The sequence below is a fragment of the Sus scrofa genome, unplaced genomic scaffold (assembly GCF_000003025.6).
Source record: "Sus scrofa isolate TJ Tabasco breed Duroc unplaced genomic scaffold, Sscrofa11.1 Contig1052, whole genome shotgun sequence".
In the NCBI taxonomy this organism is placed as follows: Eukaryota; Metazoa; Chordata; class Mammalia; order Artiodactyla; family Suidae; genus Sus; species Sus scrofa.
Window position 1 is genome coordinate 226189 of NW_018084804.1, and position 13887 is coordinate 240075.

General features: G+C 44.9%; 7 non-coding genes across 7 annotated transcripts; 1 reads left to right on the plus strand and 6 right to left on the minus strand.

The window, feature by feature from the left end:
- Positions 1-1072: 1072 nt before the first annotated feature.
- Positions 1073-1144, minus strand: TRNAA-UGC. The gene has a single exon. It is a non-coding gene; the product is annotated as a tRNA-Ala (tRNA).
- Positions 1145-1853: 709 nt separating this feature from the next.
- TRNAF-GAA lies at positions 1854-1926 on the plus strand. The gene has a single exon. It is a non-coding gene; the product is annotated as a tRNA-Phe (tRNA).
- Positions 1927-2820: 894 nt separating this feature from the next.
- Positions 2821-2894, minus strand: TRNAT-AGU. Its single transcript has one exon. It is a non-coding gene; the product is annotated as a tRNA-Thr (tRNA).
- Positions 2895-6268: 3374 nt separating this feature from the next.
- Positions 6269-6341, minus strand: TRNAF-GAA. The gene has a single exon. It is a non-coding gene; the product is annotated as a tRNA-Phe (tRNA).
- Positions 6342-9906: 3565 nt separating this feature from the next.
- On the minus strand, positions 9907-9979 carry TRNAF-GAA. The gene has a single exon. It is a non-coding gene; the product is annotated as a tRNA-Phe (tRNA).
- Positions 9980-10941: 962 nt separating this feature from the next.
- Positions 10942-11013, minus strand: TRNAA-AGC. Its single transcript has one exon. It is a non-coding gene; the product is annotated as a tRNA-Ala (tRNA).
- Positions 11014-12985: 1972 nt separating this feature from the next.
- On the minus strand, positions 12986-13057 carry TRNAA-UGC. Its single transcript has one exon. It is a non-coding gene; the product is annotated as a tRNA-Ala (tRNA).
- Between the last annotated feature and the right edge of the window lie 830 nt (positions 13058-13887).

Sequence of the window (13887 nt, forward strand, 5' to 3'; positions counted from 1 at the left end):
TTTCCTCAGAAGACCAATAAAATTTCCATTGTCTGCCATCAGCTTCCAGGTAAAGTGATTATCCCTGCAGAAATTGCACATCTTTTACAGGCTGTCTGTAAAAAGAAATAGCATCAATTCTACCAGTCCCCAAAGGATCACCTTGGAGCAGAAATACTGTCCATGGGATCTAGTTTATTGAAAGGGAGTGTCTCTTATTTCCATAGCACACATCTGTTGCTGAGCATCTGTTTCTCAACTTTTTGAGAATTCAGTGGAAAAGATGGGAAAGAAACAAAGAGATGGTTGACTTTTTAGAAGCCAAGATCTCTTCATTGCCTGAAGTTATCCAAAAGCCAAGTGCTCTCTATGGCAGGGAATGAACATTAATTACTTTGTCTACAAAATTAAAGCAGATTGGTGGTGAGGCTTTCCTTATTTTGTCTTTTTTCCAGGCTGTTACTGGAGAAACAAAAGCCCTTGTTCAAATTTAAATGTTCATGAATAGTTATGTGTCTAAGGCATTCAGTTTGTGGTCCAAAATGTTTTTCCAGGGCCAGTTGGAATCTTGCTCACAGCAACCTAATTTTTCTATGACTAGTGTCTTTAGGATTAGTTATTCTGGCTAAAGAAATTGCACACAGATTTCTTTCTTTCCCTCCCTCCCTTCCTTCCTTCCTTCTTTTCTTCCTTCCCTTTTTCCAGTCTTATGTTGGATCTTCTTTCTCTTTTGTAGCATCGTAAAGTGATAGTCTAGGTTAAAAAATAAAATAAAATAAAGCTGATTTAATTGGTGGCGTTCATACATGTTGAATAACTCTGGGTTTTTTCCTTCTTTTTCTTTTGTTTCTTCCTTCTGCTGTTCTAGCAGTCATGTTTATTTTCCATGTGAGCGGGAGGGAGGGGAAAGTAGAAAGTAACAAAAGATGAAAAAGTAGGAGAGCACATGGGCCTGAACTGAAGGAATGTATAAGATAATACACAGCAAAAAACAAAACACCCATGGAGGAATGTATAAGATAATATACAGCAAAAAACAAAACACCCATGGAGGAATGTATAAGATAATATACAGCAAAAAACAAAACACCCATGGAGGTGCCGGGGATCGAACCCGGGGCCTCATACATGCAAAGCATGCGCTCTACCACTGAGCTACACCCCCAGACAAAGACTGTGTTTTTTTTCAATATATTAGGAAATATACCCATTTTCTGTATTATTTGGCAAAACTATTTCTTTTATCAGAAAATTTATTCTAACTCCATTATTTCTACAAATTTTAAAATTAGGGCTTTTTTTTTTTTTGTAGATGGATATGCTCATGAATAGTAAGTTCTAAACCTAAATTGTTACCATTCCTGCTTTTAGTTTCTTTTAGGCTGCGTCAGTCCTCTCCAAAATCTCACCTGGCCAAAAAGCTATGACAAAAAATAGATGGAAGAGCATAAAAGAAAGGAAAAAACTCACTCAAAATCATCACCAGGAAACAGAAAACTGATCCCACAGTAACAAAAATTAATGCGTTCCTCAGCATCTTTGATGATTATGTAAGAAGGAATGAAGGTAAAGAAAAGAATAATAAGGGACACTAAGAAATTAAAATTTTTTCCTATAATCTTCTGAGCTGTGTCGGTGGAGCAGAAGGCGTTCCAATAAATTTCTATTACTTCTCGTCTGTCTCTACCTACCTTCCCACACTGCTAGGAAGTGGATCTAAGCAGCATACATGGAAGACATTCCAAACTTTTTGGCTGAGTAAATACATTAAACAATCAGGCAGTAACAATTGCGGAGCCTGAAACAGTCTAAAGAAGCCAGTTGAAAACATCTCTTTTGAAAAATACACATCAGGAAAACCACCTTTTTAAGTGGCCGAAATAGCTCAGTTGGGAGAGCGTTAGACTGAAGATCTAAAGGTCCCTGGTTCGATCCCGGGTTTCGGCAAGTATGGTTGTTTTGGTTGACCCAGTGAGTTCTGGCAGCCTTGTACTCGATGTTCATGATGAGCAAGGCGCATGACCACAAAAGACATGAGGAGTGGCAGCAGTTCCTGCTTTCTCCCAACTGTATGCAAAATAAAATTCATGCTTCTAGTTTACGATACCAATCTCTCTGAATTACAGTGACATTAAGTAGCAAATTAAAAAATACCACAACGGATCGAAAGAACAAGGAAGAAAGAAAAAAAGCTACACTTAATGTTTTATTATTTTACTGGCACCTTTCCCCCTTTTTTGGAATAAGGGACCCTACATTTTCATTTTGCTCCAGTCCCATACATCGTGTAGCCAGCCCTGACCAACATTAAGTCAACATTCATTTTATGCTTTCACAAATTTCTTGGATTAAATAATCTACCTCCAAGTCCATTCCCAGTCTCCTCATACAAATCGATGAATTATAATCTCAGGAGCACTGGCTGTATTAAAATCCAAGTTCACAGTCTTGTATAGAGAAGTCTATGCTCCTCTCTGAATTTCAATTACTTGTTCTTAACTCTTTACATGAAATTTGGATTGGAATACCTAAAATAACATTACAAGGAAAATCCCCATGGAAGATGTGGTTTGTACTTACAAAAGGAAACATCAAAAACATAAATAGTACACTAAAGCCACAGTCCTGCTCTTTGCTTTCTTAACATAGTCCTGCGTTGTGGTGATGTACCAAAGTCAGTTCCATTTTGTTTTGAAAGCCTTTGGAAACGACCTGTTACATCCAAAATTGAAGGGTGGAAAGAGGCCAATGGAAGGGAAAAAACCTGCCAAAATCTAATTTTAAAGCAAAAAAAAAAAAAAAAAAAAAAAAACAACACAGGCTAAGCAGGCGGGTTTAGGAAGGCCCCGCTGGGATTCGAACCCAGGATCTCCTGTTTACTAGACAGGCGCTTTAACCATCTAAGCCACGGAGCCCACGCTAGAGTGCACATTCTATTTTCTACCTGCAGAGAATATTTTTTGTAATGATATATTTCCGAATACGGTCTGAGATAAGAATTACGTATATTTCTCTTTTTCATAATAATGATGTTATTCTTTTCTTGGACTTTCACTTCCTTGGCTTTTGACTGGGGCCAGTGAATAATAGCTTTGACCCCTGTGTCGTTCGACAGTCTTTCTTTCCTTTTGCTCTGCATGACCTTGCCGTATTTGCCTTGAAGGCTCGATGCTGCCTCAGGGAAACTCAGGCAGAAAAATTCAAGCAAGATAGAAAGGCAGGGGCTATGCATAGATTCCCTCAGGCAACACTGGGATACGGACTTTGGTAAACTACAAGGAAGTCAATATTCTGCGTGGACCATTTTCTCCAGGAGATGAAACCACCAAAACCATAAAATCCTCAAACACTACCTCGTCCATTCGTGGCCTCGCCACATTTGGATTTGCTGCCTCTTCTCTGGAAAAGACCCTGTGCTACCCGGCATTTGCCACATCTTTACACCAGGATTCCTGCCCCTCCACGTCTCCTGACTGTCAGGGCTGTAGCCGACAATGTGGGGTAGAAACTTTGAAGAGGAAAATAAAGTTGCCTCAGGAAATAAAGGACCTGTTGGAGAAAGAACACAAAACCGCCAGGAGCTAAATGAAAAGAAGCAAGACAGTCCCTGTTTGCAAATCTTTTGGCTCAGCAGATGGTCGGGAGTGGGAGTTCTAAAGCCTGGGTTCTGAAAACCTCCGAGTAGATCCTGTCCTCAGATACTGACAGTGCAGAAGTAATCTTCTACCCAAAGGAGAGAACAGGAGGGATATGATACTTGGCTTGGGGACATGATCTGAAAAGAGAATTAACTTTTTGTCACACCCTGCGTACAACTGAACAGGTTCCCAAATCTCAAAACCAATGAGGCTTAAAGTAGACCCCTATTGCCTTTAGCCAAAATTTGACCTGTCAAGTCAACCCACATAGAGTTTAAGAATTTTTTTTAATTTAAAGATAATTCTAAGTCATTCTATCTTCTGCCTTACTTTGAGGTTTCATTTAGACTTCTCTTACTGGTGCCAGGTTTCTATATTCCTGAGGACAGAAATGACTAACTCCATTTCCTCTGTACCACTGGTCAGTTCCCTTCTCAACCCATTAACAAGGCAGAAGCTCAACTGGCTCTGGGGATGTCACTGAAAATATATATGAAAACATATCAACATTACTTTGTATGCACTTACTATATTAAATAAAAATTTAAATATATTAGCATTAATGTTATAATAAATAGCAAAGTCAACCACAAGCAACCTTCCAAGGTAGTTTTCAACAGTTTAGTGTCATGCCATGAATGGATGACTCAAAGCTACTGGGCAGCCTGGAGTGGAGCCCCTCCTATGCTGAATCAGAAGTTCCAGCTGAAGTAAAGGCTCTGTCATACTCTGAGATTGTTCTCAGTCATTGCCACACACTTCATCTTGTGAGTTTTGTTCCAAATAATATCAGAATGAGACTTTAAAACTGCACCTACTCTTCGTTTTCAGTTGAAGGTGGGAAAATTGTAAGAACAGTCACAGGGAGGCAGAGTAAGGTTAGTAGTGGGAACAAACTTATCAAATTACTTTCCCTCTGAGAATGCGATGATTCACAGGAAAGGTTGGCATAGAACAAAATTAAATAGCTGAAACCTCTGAGATGGGATCACGTTTGTTTATGCAGTTGATGAAGACCGTTTCAGCCCAAAAGCATTTCAATTTTTGCTGCTGGCTTTTCCAGTGTTTTCTGTGTGATTTTCTGACATGGGTCAGGCAAGGTTTCCTTGATTTATTTATATATGATGACAAAGATTTGTGAGCATAGAAATCTGATTCTCCCCCATTTCAGCCCGCTAGAAAAAATTACTTCAAGGATGGAGGAAGGTATCTGTGGTCAGACACCTTCTACATGTGAACTGGAAAAGAATTATTGACCAAACTCAATGGTCACCAAATTCCAGGAACACATCAAGGTACTCTTAGGCTAAAGGATCTCTCAGTATAACTATTTGAGTCACTCTAGAAAACTTTACACTCACTGACCCAAATGCCCATTTTAATGAATTGGGGTTTGGATAGTAACAACACTCTTATGAGAAGTGGATATATTGTGCAGCATCTACATACACAGATGGAACTGAGACCTACAGACACTTTGTCTGGTGACTGCACTGAATTGCCCTCAGGCAAGCCTGGAAGATAAGGAGGGAGTGGAAGAAAATTAGTGGGCAGCCTTTCTGTGACTCAGCCTTCAGTCTGTTTCTTGAGAAAGGCACAATTGAGAAAATAGAAATAGGATATTGTTCATGGTCTTCTGATATTTTTCTCTTTATGTTCTTCCCCCAAGGCCCCCCCCATCCTCAACTATTTTGCTAATGAATAATTAACTGGCTCATTAATGTGGATTTAGCTTATTTACTACCCCGGGTGAACAGTATCTCTCTTTGTTGTTTCAGTTTACTTAGCCATCATTATTCTGACACAATCAGATTGGGCCTGGACTCCAAAACCCGTGGAGTAGAAACACTCCCCACTTATTTTCCAGGCTCCTCTGAGGACAATTCAGTGCAGTCACCAGCCACTGAAGTTTATAGATCTCAGTTCTATATGTGTGGATTGATGCTGCACAATAAATCCACTTCTCATAAGAATGTTGTGACTATCCAAACCCCAATTTGTTAAAATGAATATTTAGCCAGTGAGTATAAAGTTTTCTAGTGTGACTGAAATAGTTATTTTGAGAGATCCTTTAGCCTAAGAGGTTGAAAAATAAAAAATAGTATTGTGTAACACATGAAGTTTTTATGAAATTCAATTTCTAGTGTCCATAGGTAAAGTTTTATTCTAGCACAGCCACTTAACTTCATTCATTTGCACACCATGTGAGGCTGCTTTCCCGCTACAGCACAGCGTGGTTTGCCCAGAGACCAGGGCACCCTGTCCAGCCCGCAACACCCCCACTGTTTCCAGAGCATTACCCTACACACTGCAGCGACTCAGTAATTGGTTCCCAGGTTTTTCAGCGTCTCGAGCATGTTTTATTTTGTTTAATTAGAAAAAAAATTAGCAGTGTTTACACATCATTTAAAAACAATAGAAGTAGGCTTCAACTCCTTTGTGGCTGAACTAACCATGGCGCAGCACTGTGTTTATCTTGCAATTATGCTTTAACAGGCTGTAGAATAAAACAGCCTGTTAAAGAATAAGCACGTTGAATGAAAAAGAATAAGCACTTTCTCATTCAAAGGGAGGCAAAGAACTCCTTGAGATGAGCACCTCTTCATTCAAGGGAAGGCAAAGACCATTTGGAGTGACGAAAACTTCTGGCATGCCAAAACCCGGGATCGCACCAGGGACCTTTAGATCTTCAGTCTAACACTCTCCCAACTGAGCTATTTCGGCCCCCTAGGAAGACCAGGCTGTTGACACTTCTTTTTCAATATTTGTTTTCTATTTTGGGTCTTGTAAAGTTTCATTTTCTTAAGCATGATTAACTACTTCCTTAAGCCTGGCTAGCTAGTTGGCCGATATATTTGCACACCCAGGAGGAGTTGGACTACACTGTTTTCTGGGTGTGCCACTTAGATCCAATTCCCCACATGGAAGTAAAAAAAGAGATTTTAAAGAAGAGTTAGCGAGGGATTCAGTGGAAAGACTTTTTTCTCATCTGCATTCTGTCACTTGCTCAGAAACTAAAGGATACTAAAGAAAATATTGACTGGTGGTCCCTGATTTTTCTCTTCTTTTTGATCCACCCCTCTCACAATATGCCAAAACGAAGAGAAATGAAGTCCACTGACCCCATAAATTTGCTAAAAGAAAGCAAAACATAAGAACAATACCAGACTACTAAACACTTATCACAATACTCCAACTGACAGGAAAGGTCACAAAAATGCAAAAATTTAAAAAGGTGTCTCTTGTTGCAAAATAATTTCCTCACAAAACAGTCTTTAAACTTTCTCCAAATCCAGGAAAAACGCCGTCGATGTGGCACTTGACACTAGTTTGGTGAAAGATGAGAAGAGGGCGTGGTGAGAGTGATTTCATTCTGCTCTCAGAAGTCCTGGTAGATGATTTTTGTGGACTATCAGCCTTGGCCAGGAGAGGAGTAATTGCGCAGAGTGAATAGAATGGATGGTTTTTTAAAGAAAAGGTTAGGCGCATACTTCTATGAAAGGAAGCACCAATTGTGAGCTTCCATTACGTCTTGTTTCCTCAGAGTTGGGAGCAAAGAAGAGGGGAGCAAATGGACGTGGACTTTGGAGATGCCAGGGATTCAACACAGGGCCTCCTGCATGCTAAGAACGCACTCTACCACTGAGCTACACCCCCACGGCCAGCCAACACGTTCCCTCTTTTCAGAAGACGATTTAATGGCAGTATGTCCCTGCCTTGCTTTTTGAGAACCTGAAACTGCTGGAGCGAAGATCTTGGATGCACAACTCCATTCTTTCTGAAACTCCTTTACTGCCTTCTCTTTCACAGCGACACGAGGACAAAGGCAACTTCAAGCTAGGCAGAAAGGCACTGTGAATACAATCTATTCCCCCTGGTCAACCTGTCCCCAAAGACCCAGCTCCAAAAAAACTTGAACAAAAGAAGGCAAAGAAGAGCCCTTTCCTAGCCCTGTATCTTGGAAGAGTCTAGAATCCACAACATTCAAAGAGCAATGAGGGGAAACAGTCCTATAGCCTAAGTCACTAGGGAGGAAAAGACATGGCCTGTAAACTAGAACATGCCAGGGAGGTTTTTGTTCTACAAATATTTGATACGGCAGAAAGCTGACCCGTTTGTTCCTAGACAAGGCGATTGACTGGATTACCATGTGAGTGAGGAAGTGGCAGCCTGAGAGGATCCCCACCTTTCTCTCTGAGGGTGGCAGGGATGCTTCTAGTGCCTGCCAAAGACACTGGGGACTTGCAGACTTAAGTCTGAACTGAGAGACCAGTGCCCAAACAGATAAGTCAGACCCGTGGTGAATGTAAGTTCTAAACCTCTCCTGCATTGTGGCCAGAGTGAGACTCCATAAGTTAGTTCATTGTGAATTCATTCATAGAAGAGTCCGGAGACATTTAGTGACCATCAGTGTGGCCTAAAAGACTTGTGACGCGGAAGACACGAGAAAGCATAAAACCCTAAAACAGGGCGATTATAGCTCTTTCTCTTGACTTATGCCAGGGCTCCATTCTCTGAAGATTCAGGAAGCCCTGGGAACGGCAACTGATTTCCCGGCACACCCTAGGAACTGAGTGCCAGCCTCTCTGCCTTCTAGAACATGGTGGAGGAAGAGCTGAGAGCACACAAATGTGGAAATAGGGGCCATGCTTTCAGTAGGATGATGAGTCCTTTAGCGGAAGTTACCCGGAATTCTCATGCTCTTTGCCACGGAGAACACACATTGCTTTTCCCCTCCAACCAGAGGGATCAGGATGGCTGGTCCCCGTGCTTTCTTGTTTTCTGCCCTTTAATTTATTGGTGTCAAACTTCCCCGGATCCAGGAACACGAACTGCTCTTGAACTGAATTGGACGCCTCTTCCAGGTGAGTGGTGGGTGATGCACACCCTTTCCTGTCAGATTTAGGGAAGGTAGAGTTTGGAGGGCATCGACCCGCGGAAGATTTCCAGGGGGCAAGTTGAAATCTTACTCACAGACCCCCTAAGTTGACCCTGGGTCAGCATGGCACAGTTTTGGTTGTTGTTTTGTTGGTGTTCTGCAAACGATAAAAGTAAAAACTGGGGCTTGTTCATAATGTAGCTGGCAGTAGCAGGTGGATAATAGCGGTAACAATGGGTTGCATGAGATGACTACATCAGTTCCTCGATAAACCCGCTTCCTTACAGGCGAGAGAAAGAATTCCTTGGCCACACGGTTCACAGCCAGGACGGAGGAGGGCAAGCTTCAAAGCCAGAGCCTCTTAGCGCACCTATTTCAGATCTTTTCTTGGGAGACAGGAATCCTGTCCAAAGACAGCTGGAGGTTAGTGGCTTCTGGACTCATTTCTCTTTGAAAATGTCAGTGTCATTCACGGGGAAAGAAGCTTTGGTCCCACACAATTATTTCGTGTTGAGGAGAGAGGGCAGGTGTCTGGGGAAAAGGAAGGAACTCATGATACTCACCATGAGGTGAAATGCCTTCAGTCCAGCAGTGTGGTCTGCAAACCGTGCTGTGACGTTTTGCTGGGGGTGTTCTGGCTCTGGTTGTGGGTGCCTAGAGGAATGGAGGGCAGAAAAGCGTTCATAAGAGCTAGCGATTACAGTCTGTCTTTCAAATGGAATGTTCCCGGCGACGGAGAGAATGCAAAGGAGATTTGCAACCAGGACAAGGTCCATCCGATGCGTTAGCTGAGTGTATGTATGTCCAGATCTGCAGAGCTGGGCGAACTCCTGGCATTTTTTAATCTTGGCGAAACGTTTGAATTCGTAGGGGCTCAGGTCCTAGTCTCTTCGTATTTATTCTGCAGTTGTTGTCGTTGTTGTTTTCCTAACAACTGGCAAAAGGCTGCGGGACACCGCGCCTGCTCTTGATGTTTCGAGTATCTGCATTAAGCTCTGCTGCCTTATGGCTGGTAAGCTGTCGATTGGCTGTGAGCTGGGACTGGTCTTTGGAACGATTCGCGGCTGTGCCTGTCACCCTTCGGCAGGGGCAAGGCCGGTCTTCTCTGTGTGGTTCCAACGTTATTATACGTCCTGCCGAAGCGAGCACCCCTTTAACACTTTAAATGGTTGGAAAAAGGAAAAGGGAGGAGGTTATTTCGTGACGCGTGAGGTTTACGTGAAACCCAGCTTTCGGTGTCCACCCACAACGTTTTGGGCGAACGCCGCCGCTTCCTTGCTTTGCAGAGCGTCTCTGGCCGCTTTGGGGCTGCCCCAGAGAGTTGTCGAGACGGAAGGGGTGTGTGGCACCTTGTCCCTTCTGGCTGCGCTGGTAGAGGAGGACGCCGGCGGGCAGCAAAAGGGAGCGCCTTGCCGAAACCCGGGATTGAACCAGGGACCTTTAGATCTTCAGTCTAACGCTCTCCCAACTGAGCTATTTCGGCCGCCCGGGCGAAGGGGGAGGGGGGCAGCGCTCCTGGCATTTCTGTTTCAAGAAGTGGGGTTCAACGGCGGCTGGCTAGGCTTCGGCTTCCCCACCTGCGGCGGTCCCGCGCGGAGTAGCCGTACCCCTGCCGGCCGGAAAGGCTTGGACTGTGTCCTCGGCGCTTGCTGCTCGCATCCAGTTCCTGACCGTGGCGGAGGGCAAGTGGAGGACAGAGATGGAAGAGACGTGCCAGGGATTCGTTGGAAAACCTGGCCTGCTCCTCGGCATCCTGCCTCGTGAGCCAGACACGACTCAGAAACGGCCTAAAGGCACTCTTCGGGGGCGTCTCTTGTTGTAGTCTTCGTTCTCTCGTCTCTCACAGTCTCCCGAAGGGCTGAGAGATGGGCTCCAATCACGCGGCACCTTTGCGGAAAGAATCTCCTGTGCACGAACACCGCCAGGCTGAACTCTCACCACCGTGTCCTCAACGGACAGGAGAGCAACTGCCGCAAACATGCGAAAATTTGAAAAGGCGTCACTCGTCACAAACGACGTTCCTCGCGCGAAACATCCTTTAAACGTTCTCCGAATCCAGGAACAACGCGGTGGCGGTGGCTGCCGACGCCGGTTTGGTGAAAGATGAGACGAGGGCGTGGTGAGAGTGATTTCCTGCTCTCAGAAGTCCTGGTAGTTGATTTTTGTGGCGTATCGATCGGCCTTGGCCAGGAGAGGAGTGATTGCGCAGAGTGACTAGAATGGATGGGTTTAAAAAAAAAAAAAAGAAAAGAAAAGAAAAGAAAAGAAAGAAAAGAAAAGAAAAGAAAAGAAAAAAAAAAAAAAAAAAAGAAAGAAAGAAAGAAAGAAAGACAAAGTTGGACGCATACTACTTTCGCGGCAGTCAGCAGGGACTGTGAGCTCCCGCCTCGCACTGTCTCTCCAGAGTTGAGAGCAAGGAAGGGCGGAGCAAGTGGACGTGGCGGTTGGAGGTGCCGGGGATTGAACCCGGGGCCTCGTGCATGCTAAGCACGCGCTCTACCACTGAGCTACACCCCCGCGGCTGCCGAAACCTCAGAGGCAGGAAAAGGGAAAGCAAACAAACAACCAAACACACAAACAAAAAATGGTATGGCAACTCCTCACGTGTTGGTTCGAAGCTCCGTTGTGTACAACCCGGTTACTTGCGAAACTCCTATTCCCTTTCGCCGAGGACATGAGGAGAAAGGCAACCGAATGCCGGCCTAAAATTTAGGCGCCCTTCCTAGGATCTAGTCCCGCTTGTCAGCCTACCCCAGTGTCAGGCCTACAGACAACTTGAATGGAGGAAGGCAAAGAAGAGCCCTTTCCTAGTTCTGCCTGTTAAAAAAAGCCTAGACTCAAAGACACCCAAGGGGCAAGGAGGAGAGCTGGTCCCCCATCTCAGCAGCTTAATACACATCCCCCCGGATGGAACCAAAGCTCCGGGCAAAACTGGTCACTAGAAGCACTAGGGCAGGAAAAGTACAAGATGCCCTAGACAGTCTTTCGAGTGCTCAAAAGAGGATGGCATGCCCCAAAGAGCACAGTGTCTTCGAGTCCACTCTTGCAAACACTGAGCATTAACTTGAAGAGTAAACCGCCAAGGATTACAACCTCCTGGGTGAAAGAAGAATAGGACACCAGATAAGTGATGGCAATACGGGGTCTAAGTGAAGAGATGGGCGGCATCAAAAGGTCCCCGAATTACATCCTGAGAATGGTAAGAGAGGCCGTGCTGTCCCTCACAGACCTTGGGGACTTGGAGACTTCAGTTTGAGTTAAGAGGCCAGTGGCCAAAAGAGGTATCTCAGACACTTGTTGACTTATCCTTGGGAAAACTCCCACGTATTTTAACTAGACTGAGACTCCATGAGTTCACCGTGAGTTCATTCATGGAAAAAGCTAAGCCATTGTGACCCTCGGTGTTGTCTAAAGGATTAGTGGGCTACGGAGCTCCCTTGTAGCACATCCCGGGTTAAGGATCCCGGGTTGTCTTTGCATCCCGCTGGGCATGCTGCTGTGGTGTGGGCTTGATCCCTGGCTGGGAAAAGAAAGTTTCTAACTACCTGTACCTCTACCGAAGGGGGAAAAAAAAAAAAAAAAGGTAGACTGGTGCCTCAGGTACAAAACGACTGTGTCCTAAATATTTGGATGTGTTGCCCTGAATCTCTGTTCTCCGACGCTTCCACAGATGCTTAGGACTCCAGCTCCATATCGCTTGTGCATGCAGCCTTTTCAAGAGGGGATGCTCTCCCAAGCGATACTCGGAGGGTCCGTTCAGGACAAGTAGAAGGAGGAAGACTGTTTCCCTGACTCTTGCTATTTCTTTCATTTTGGAGTGCAGCCAGGACAGGACAGGGCAGTGAGTCTGTGTGGTGTATGAGCACGTCCTGCCTTCTCGGCTCAAACTGCAAAGCATCAGTGAACATCCACGCCTCAGTCTTTTAGGAGAAGGCAAGGACACAAGAAAGTGGCTTGTTTTTGACTGGGGCGACCTCTCCTATACCTGTCATCATGGCCAGCCTCAAGGGCCTGTGACCAATGCATTTCAGAGGGCCTTGGGTCCAGCAAATCATGCAGCCAGTCTGTCCTACACTCACTGCTGGAGGATCCGGTGTTCTTCAAACCAGAGGAGGCAATTTTGTCCCCAAGTACAAGACCTATCCAGACTTTCTAGGCCTCTTAGTGTCAACCTTTCCCTCAATCCAGAGGGGAGAAAAGAGCCTTGACCTGATCCATGATACCTAGGGTGAAATGCATGAAAACGAGATGGGAGGGTGGTCAAGCGTATTTCAAGCTGAATAAAGGTGACTTATTTTTCCAGCTCTCAGAGGTCTGTCTGATTTTAGCCCAGTGGTTGGTTTTTGTTTTTGTGTAGCCTAAGGCATGGCCAAGGCATAGTAGAATAGAATAGAGTTGGAGGACAGGAAGGCCTGTGCTTTCTCCTCCGGAGTAGGGAAGGGACCCTCTTCCTGGGCTCTCCAGAGGGAGAGGAGGGCCGCCTCTAGGCTGGAGGTGCCGGGGATTGAACCCGGGGCCTCGTGCATGCAAAGCACGCGCTCTACCACTGAGCTACACCCCCCCACGGCCAGCCAACACCTTCCCTCTTTACGGAAGACAATTGAATGGCACTATCGCCCGGCCTTGCTTTTGAGAACCTGCAACTGCTGGCATGAAGATATTTGATGCACAATGCCATTCTTTCTGAAGCTCCCTTACTGCCTTCTCTTTCACGGCGACACGAGGACAAAGGCAACTTCAAGCTAGGCAGAAAGGTACTGCGCCTACAGTCTATTCCCCCTGGTCAACCTACCCGCAAAGACCCGGCGGCACAAAACTCGAATAGAGGAAGGCAGAGAAGAGCCCTTTCCTAGCCCTGTCTCTTGGAAGAGTCTAGAATCCACAACGTTAAAAGAGCAATGAGGAGACCTTGCCCTACAGCCTAACCTCTCGCTGCAGATTTCCACGAGAAGGCACCACAGCTGCTGGAGGAATTTGCTGTCGGCAGAAAGGGCTGGGACAGGAAAAGGACAAGACAGACAAGCTAGAATATTGTTCTATGCCGGGACGTGAGAAGGAGCTCAAAGACAGTAGTACCCTCAAGAGTACCTAGGCGTCACATCTTGGAAACACTAAGCATTAAAGTGATTAATACATGAAAGGATGGCTAAAATAAGAATCGTTGCGTTCATACTGATAAAAAAGAAGAGAAAGAAAGAGAAAGACACATGGGAAAGAAAGAAGAGAATGCTTATCCTGCAAAAGCATACCAATTATTAAATGCAGAGGGAAAGATTACCATCATTTTCTCCTATCCTATAATGATTGATTCAGGCAAAATTCATCAATCAGTGCCAAAGCCATGGGTGAAATTTTGATAAGCAAAGATGTCTTGAGTTTCCAGATGTATCC